Source organism: Suricata suricatta, chromosome 8 (genome assembly GCF_006229205.1).
Source record: "Suricata suricatta isolate VVHF042 chromosome 8, meerkat_22Aug2017_6uvM2_HiC, whole genome shotgun sequence".
In the NCBI taxonomy this organism is placed as follows: Eukaryota; Metazoa; Chordata; class Mammalia; order Carnivora; family Herpestidae; genus Suricata; species Suricata suricatta.
In genome coordinates this window covers 16,543,903-16,551,076 of record NC_043707.1, presented here as the reverse complement: position 1 = coordinate 16,551,076, position 7,174 = coordinate 16,543,903, and the positions used below count along the sequence as shown (strand labels likewise).

General features: G+C 48.2%; 1 long non-coding RNA gene across 1 annotated transcript; it reads left to right on the top strand.

The window, feature by feature from the left end:
* Positions 1–215: 215 nt before the first annotated feature.
* LOC115300425 lies at positions 216–2,668 on the top strand. The gene is made up of 3 exons (XR_003912643.1): positions 216–292; positions 1,361–1,556; positions 2,437–2,668. It is a non-coding gene; the product is annotated as an uncharacterized LOC115300425 (long non-coding RNA).
* The last annotated feature ends 4,506 nt before the right edge of the window (positions 2,669–7,174 follow it).

Here is a 7,174-nt window from a genome sequence, read left to right as displayed (position 1 = left end):
ATATGAGACATTGGATGATTTGGGCTACATGAAGTCTGAGAACAGGCAAATGAATCTTGGGTAACAGAAGACAGAATAGTGGTTATCTCTAAGGGGGTAGTGGTTGCCCGGAGAGGGGCACAAAGGAACTTTCTGAGGTGATGGAATGTTCTAGATCTTGATCTGAGTCATGGTTACACTGGTGCATACAGATGTGAAAACTAATCAAGCCATACCCTCGGGTTTGGTGCAGTTTAGTGTATGCAAATTATACCTCAATTTGAAAAAACATCCTTCCAAGTGGGTGGAAAAGGTAAGCTGCTATAAAATGGAATTGCTTGTTCGGTAGGTTTAAAAAAAAAAAAAAAAGCTTCTATAATTTCTTTTGTGCAGATTAGTCAGAACCGGATCCTTTTCTCAGTTTGGGAACCAAACTACATAAAAAGATCCTAGGGGATGTGAAGATTTTATAAAGGACCAAAAGGAACCAATTTTCATCTTTTCTGAGAAAGTACAGAATGAATTAGGCTCCTCGGAGCCACGAGTCACCATCGAATGCGCGGAGTCGTCTGGGCTGGAGGGGCCAGCCTGAAACGATGGGAGAAAAGGCTGCGCTTTTCTGCAGGAAAAACAAGAAGTAATAACCAGCTGGAGAAAATTCTTCAGACAAATTGAATGTGACAGAGAAGGGACGGGGCAGGCCTTGAGAGGCAGAGTCATTAGGGCTTCAGAAGGCAAGGAAGAAGGGGTCGTGCGGCTTGAGGGAGGAATCTTTGGGGTCCAAGGTGGTGCCATCCTCCCCTTGGGGTGTCTGGGAACTAGTAAGAATCTCAGCTGGTATGCTCGGCCACCCTTTGCTGGAGGAAATGACCAGGGACCAGCGCCGGCGAGGAGATGACGTTTAGCTAAGGGGAACCATTTAAGAGCTTGTGTCATAAAAGGTGGTTCCCTTATTTGCCATTCTATCTGCCACTTAGTACCAACAATGCTGCAGCAAAAACCCCTGCTCGAACTCTGGCTTCAAATGCCAGTCATTTATTTTTGCTCAGCTTCTAGAACTAGGAGGGAAATTTGCTGACCTAGCCCTGGGCTTCTCACCCTCAGCACTGCTGACATTTTGGGCCAGGAAATTGTTGGTCAGGGAGGCTGTCCTGTGCATGGAAGCATGTCCAGCAGTATCCCTGACCACAGAGGCCCACTAAATGCCCACAGAGCACCGTCCTAGTTGTGACCATCACAAATGCCTCTGGACATTGTCAAATATCCCCTGGCACCATCACTTTCAGTTGCAAACCACTGCTCCAGGCTGTGCTTGCGCTGGGCTCAGGTCTAAGCTTCCGGTTGGGTCCAGGCCTGTGCCACATGTCTCCCATCTTTCTAGGACCTGCTGGCTACCTGGGGCATGTTCTTGCAATGACTGCAGAAACACAAGGGAGCAAGCCTCGTGACCCAAGCAGATGTGAAATCTTTGATCATGTGACATCAACACTAACATCCCTTTGAGCAAAGCGTGTCATGTGCCCAAGGGCACCCCTGACGGAGTAAGGAAGCATACTATGCCATGATGGAGGGAAGAGGTGCGTGAATATTTACAGAATGGTAATCCAAACTATCCCAGCCATCAACCCCATCACTGGCATACGATTCTATCAGTCTAGGAAGTTCTTGATTTTATCTTAAATTGTCCTAGAAGACACGGCAGGGATGTGACACAATCAGTTGGTGGGGGCGGGGGGGGGGGTAAGTCGGGAGAATGTGGATTGTATCTGAGAGCTTCCTCCTTTAGTAGGATGAATTTTCATCATTATTTTTTCTTTTTTAGGGACAGAGAGAGTGTGAGTGGGGGAGAGGGAGAGAGAGGGAGGGAGAATCTTAAGCGTACACAGTGCAGAGCCTGAAGTGGAGTTCGATCCCACGACCCTGGGTTCACGACCTGAGCCAGAATCCAGTCAGATGCACATGGGTGCCCCCCCCCCCCGCCCATCATTATTCTTAAGTCCACATACAACAGCTGTACCGCTCCAAAGAGGAGACAGCGGGCTACCACAGAGAACAGAACAGTTGAGTTGGAACTGGAAGACCTGAGTTCTAGTCCTTACTTGGCTGTTTACTACCTGTTTGATCTTGGGCCTGTCCCTTGATTCCACTATGACCTTGGTGTTCTCATCTATACAATGGGGCTACATTCCTTTCTACCCAACAAAGTTGATGTAAGGGTTAAATGACATGATGCACATAAAAAGCATGTGGCTGACGGTCTGCACGATGACCCCATCAATTCCTTCCCTCCCTGCACATGCGTGCTGCTCCTCCCATAAGAGAAAGCCTCTGATTCCCCTGCTCTTGAATCTAGACTCGCCTCAGGGTCTGGCTGGCCTAGGACACAGCAAAAGTGATGTTCTGGGACTTCTGAGGTGGAGTCAGAAGTCTTGCAACTTCTGTGTGGATTTCTTGCAGTGCTTGCCCTTGAGATGCTGCTTCTCAGATCCCAGCTGCCATGCTGCTGGGAGGCCGCGCCACATGGAGAGGCCATAGCCGTCACATTGGTCGGCAGCCCCGGCTGACTGCCAGCCCTCGCCAGCTGTGTGAAAGGGACATCTTGGGTGTGACTGCAACTGCATGCGAGATGCTGAGCCCTGTCCGCCCCATGGAACCAGACGCAGTGATAATAAACTGCAGGCATAAGTGACTATGGGGGGTTGTTTGCACATGCCACAGACAGCCGCAACAGTCTCATGCCATAATAAGCTACTATTACAGGGCTATGGCACCATATACACCTAGGGGGAGCATGGCGCCCGTTCAGCTCTACCACGGTCATTATACAGAACACCTGTGCTTTAGGCCACTCAGTACACACTGTCTCTTATTCTGATAATACAGCATCCCAGTTTTGCTTTGGAGGAACCACCCTATCCCTGCATGTGGTTTGGGAACGTGTTCCCACATAGAGTTGCCAGCTTTTAGCAAATAAAAATACCAAACTTGAACTTCAGATAAAGAATAATTATTTAGTGTAAGTAAGTCCCCTGTGGTATTTGGGACTTCCTTATGCCAAAGATATTTTTCTTAAATCTCAAATTCAGATTTAATTAGAGATCCTGAATTTTATTTTATGGGAGCAGCCCTACTCCTATACCCAGCCCCAAAAGTAGAAATGACCTACACGAAGCTGACAGTGCACTGTATTGTCAGAGCCATGGTCATCACGTCAGTGTGGCTATATTACTTAATCCGGGGCGATGAGAGAGGGACTCCCAGGATTTACGCGGGAACTATGTGAGGGGACCCTGTCTCTCTTGTTGAACTGGGCACTGTGACGATGTGACGCTTAGAACCTGAGGATTAAGATAACCCAGAGGGAGCAGATCCAAAAGAAGGCCCTGGAGCAAGCCTTTCCTGAAGCTTCTCCCAGGCAGAAACATTAATTGGCAGCGCACACTATTCAGCACATTCCCTTTTCCACTTCTGTGGTGACCTAGGGAGCACGTATCCAGAAAAGGCCTCCATGAGCTGGGTCCCTGCATGACCATGAGAAGCAGAGGTCCCCGGCTGATACTGAAGGACACCAGCACGAGTAAGACACCAGCCTTTGCTGCGCTGAACCACGCAGAAGCTGTGTGTAAACTACAGCACGGTCTCGCCCGCCTAGTGTGGGTACACGGAGTCAGCACAGAATCTGACGATACAGCAGGAGGTTCCCTGCAGACAGATGATGAGCCACAGCACCTCCGTGTGGCAACATCTTAGTGAAAGGCTTTTTCCTCCTTCATTTACACCACTGGTCTCTGTGTGGGCTGGCTGATCTCAGAGATGGAGGACTGAACTATTTCGTTTTACTATTCTTTAAAAATTATTTTAATGTTTATTTATCTTTGAGAGAGAGACAGAGACAGAGTGCAAGCAGGGGAGGGGCAGAGAGAGAAAGAGACACAGAATCTGAAGCAGGCTCCAGGCTCTGAGCTGTCAGCACAGAACCCAACACGGGGCTCAAACTCACAAACCACGAGATCATGACCCGAGCTGAAGTCAGACACTCAACCAACTGAGCCACCCAGATGCCCCAGGACTGGACTATTTTAAAAAGGTAAGTATATGTCTTGGATGAGTGAGAACCAGGGAGAGAAAAGTCTCCACTCAACCCACTATTGCAGGCACAGGGCACACTTCACGGCCCTCAGGGCGTTTAAACACACCATGCTGAAGTTCACTCCCATTTCCTAGATGAGAAAAACAAGGCACGCAGGGACAAAAATACCTGCCTGAACCACACGGTTTCATTGTCCAAATCTGCCTGATTTAAAATGTTTCAACATGTGAAAGTTTTTACAGATTCTCAGGTTGAATGCAAGATTTGAGAGAGCAGCTGGATAATTTTATAGCGCGTATCACCTGCTGCTAGGATGAATGCAGTCAATCTAAAGGCCTCAGAAAATCACCGCCGTCCGTGGGAGAGTGTCAGGGTTTCTTCACTCTGCAGCAGGCGTGGGGGTAATCACCAGCCCTGCGTCGGGTTCTGGTCTCACTAACAGACAGCCGAGAACAAAAGGGAGGGAGAAATCAACCTGAATACACAGAGCACTTCTCTCCCAGACCAGCAGGGAGGAAGGCGAGTGAGAAGTGACAGAGTCCCCAGGACTGAATGCAGAGAAACAGGGCCGGGGAGTGAGGTGGCGGAGGCCCGAGTACTCCACAACTGCACTCAGAAACAATCCTGAGGCTTAAAAAAAAAAAAAAAATCTGCTGAGACATTCTGTTTCAGCTGGACCTAAGCCACCATCTTTTGCTCCAATCTATGAACATCAGGGTTCATCTCTGCTCAGATTCCTTTTTTTACTTTACAAAGAGAGAGGGAGGGAGGGAGTGCGTGTGAGCATGGGGGCGGGCAGAGGGAGAAAGACTCTTAAGCAGGCTCACGCTCAGCTCAGAGTTTGATGTGGAGCTTGATCCCACGAGTCTGGGATCATGACCTGAGCTGAAATCAAGAGTCAGACTCTCAACTGACTGAGCCATGCAGGCACCCTGACAAATTCTTGATGGGACACCTATAATGTGCTGAGGCCCACAGGAAACCTAATCAAGGAGAGGATGCTTTAATTATTTACTGAGGATCTACCCTGGGCTCTGTAGTGGGAAAAACACTTCACACTTCCTCACTTGAGTCCCCGTCACAACACACAGAGGTCTTTCCATCATTGCTTTCCAAATGGGGAAACTGAGGCTCAGAAAGAGGATGTGACCTTGCCCAAGGTCATATGGTCCAAGGAAGAGGCCCACTTGACCCCTAGGTCCATCGTCTTACAACTCTTCCTTGCTGCCGCCGAGTAACAAAGAATAAGCAACAAATGCTGCATTTAAAGGGCTTATCAAGAGAGTGGAGGGGAAGACGCATATTCAAATAAGAATTACAATATTCCAGAAAACACATGAGGCCGACCTGATCAGACAAGAATTCAAGGAGAAAATGAGACTCCCAACTGAACAAACGTTCAGTTTTTTTCTTCTTCTTTTTTTAAAACACTGTGTGTTGAGAGTTAATCACAGTCCTTGCTCTTTGGCTTTCTCATCACTGTTGGTCTGTGCGTGGCCTCTTTCTTACCTATTTATTAATAATGTATTCATCTCCATTCTCATTCTCCTCTGCCATGGGCAATCCATTCTCAGAGATTTAATGTGTACCTTTTTGCTTGAGTATGTTCTTGCAAAATGTATATTGTTTTGCATGTGGGTCTTTAAAAATTTACATAAACGGTATTGTGCTGAAAATCCCATCCCTTCTGCATCTGTCAGCTCAGCGCTATGCTCTGAGGGTCTGTCCGTGTTGTTTTGTGTCCATCTAACCCAGACGTGGCACAAGACTCCTCCGCATCGTGTGTGCCCCCATCCGTGCCCACGCACTTTCCCAGGCCGGACATCCAGGTGGTGGCCGCCTCCCCACCACCATGACCGCACCAGTGTCTCTGTACGTGTCTTCCACGGAGCTCTCCGAGGGTGTCCACAGGCTGTCTGCCCGGGAGCGGAACTCCGGGATTTGACAGGCTTCATTCGACAATAAATGGCTGCTCCTCAGAGCTACACCCGTCTGCCTTCCTGTCAGCAACCTGGAGAGTCCTAATATCCCCATGTCCACGTCAACACGTGGCAGTATTTTAATTTTTGCTAGTCTAATAGGTGTAAAATGATACCTCAAATTGTTTTAATTATGGTGTTTCCAATTATAAATGAGTTCAAATAATGCATACAGATTTTTTTACTACCTACTATGTCTTTGGTACAATCGGTGATATGAAACATGTATGTGACACTGTCCCCAGTCTCACTAAGCTTACATGAGGGAACAAAGTAAGGCCAAGCATTCAACAAGGGAGGCAGTGAAGGGGGCAGGATGGGGCGCCTGGGTGGCTCAGTCAGTTAAGCATCCAACTCTTGGTTTTGGCTCAGGTCATGATCTTATGGTTCATGGGTTCAAGCCTTGCATTAGGCTCTATTCCGACAATACAGAGCCTGCTCGGGATTGTCTCTCTCCGTCTCTCTGTTTGCCCCCCTCCCAAAGTAAATAAACAAGCTTTAAAAAGGAGAGGGGAGGACAGAAGGGGTTTGAAGTGAGATTACTAGGGACACCACTGTCCAAAGCCAAAAAGAACACATCAGCAGGTGTTGACCGGCCCTCTTGGCCTGACGTGGCAACACTAAAGGGTCCCCTCATGACTGTCCACCCTCAAGTGGCGTCAGACCAGAAGGATCTTTTCTTAATGAGAAGGAAATTCCATTTCAAAAGACTGGGACTTCACACAAAGCCTCCTCTTCATAGTCCTGCTATGCTGTTTACTGAAAGCAAATGTAACCACGATTAAAGAGACATCATAAGGCCCCAAAGCAAAGTCACTAGAGTCGATATGAACTTTCCTATCAATAGAAGTTCTAGGTAAAATATTACAACACCAAGTGCACAAAGGAGTTCACAGGGATGGGAAATCCCTGACGCCAGACACGAAGAGCACACTGATGGTGACAGCATGCCACCGTGGCCCAGAGACAAAGCAGACCACAAACAGGCTTTAGCTGAGGAGCTGTTATATCCCAAGAAGGCGCTGCAGGTGTGATCCTAAGCCAGTGTGAGATTGTTACCAGAACTGAGATCCCTGCGCGGATCCGGGAATCTCTGAAGGGCTGCCATCACTGTGATGGAAGACCA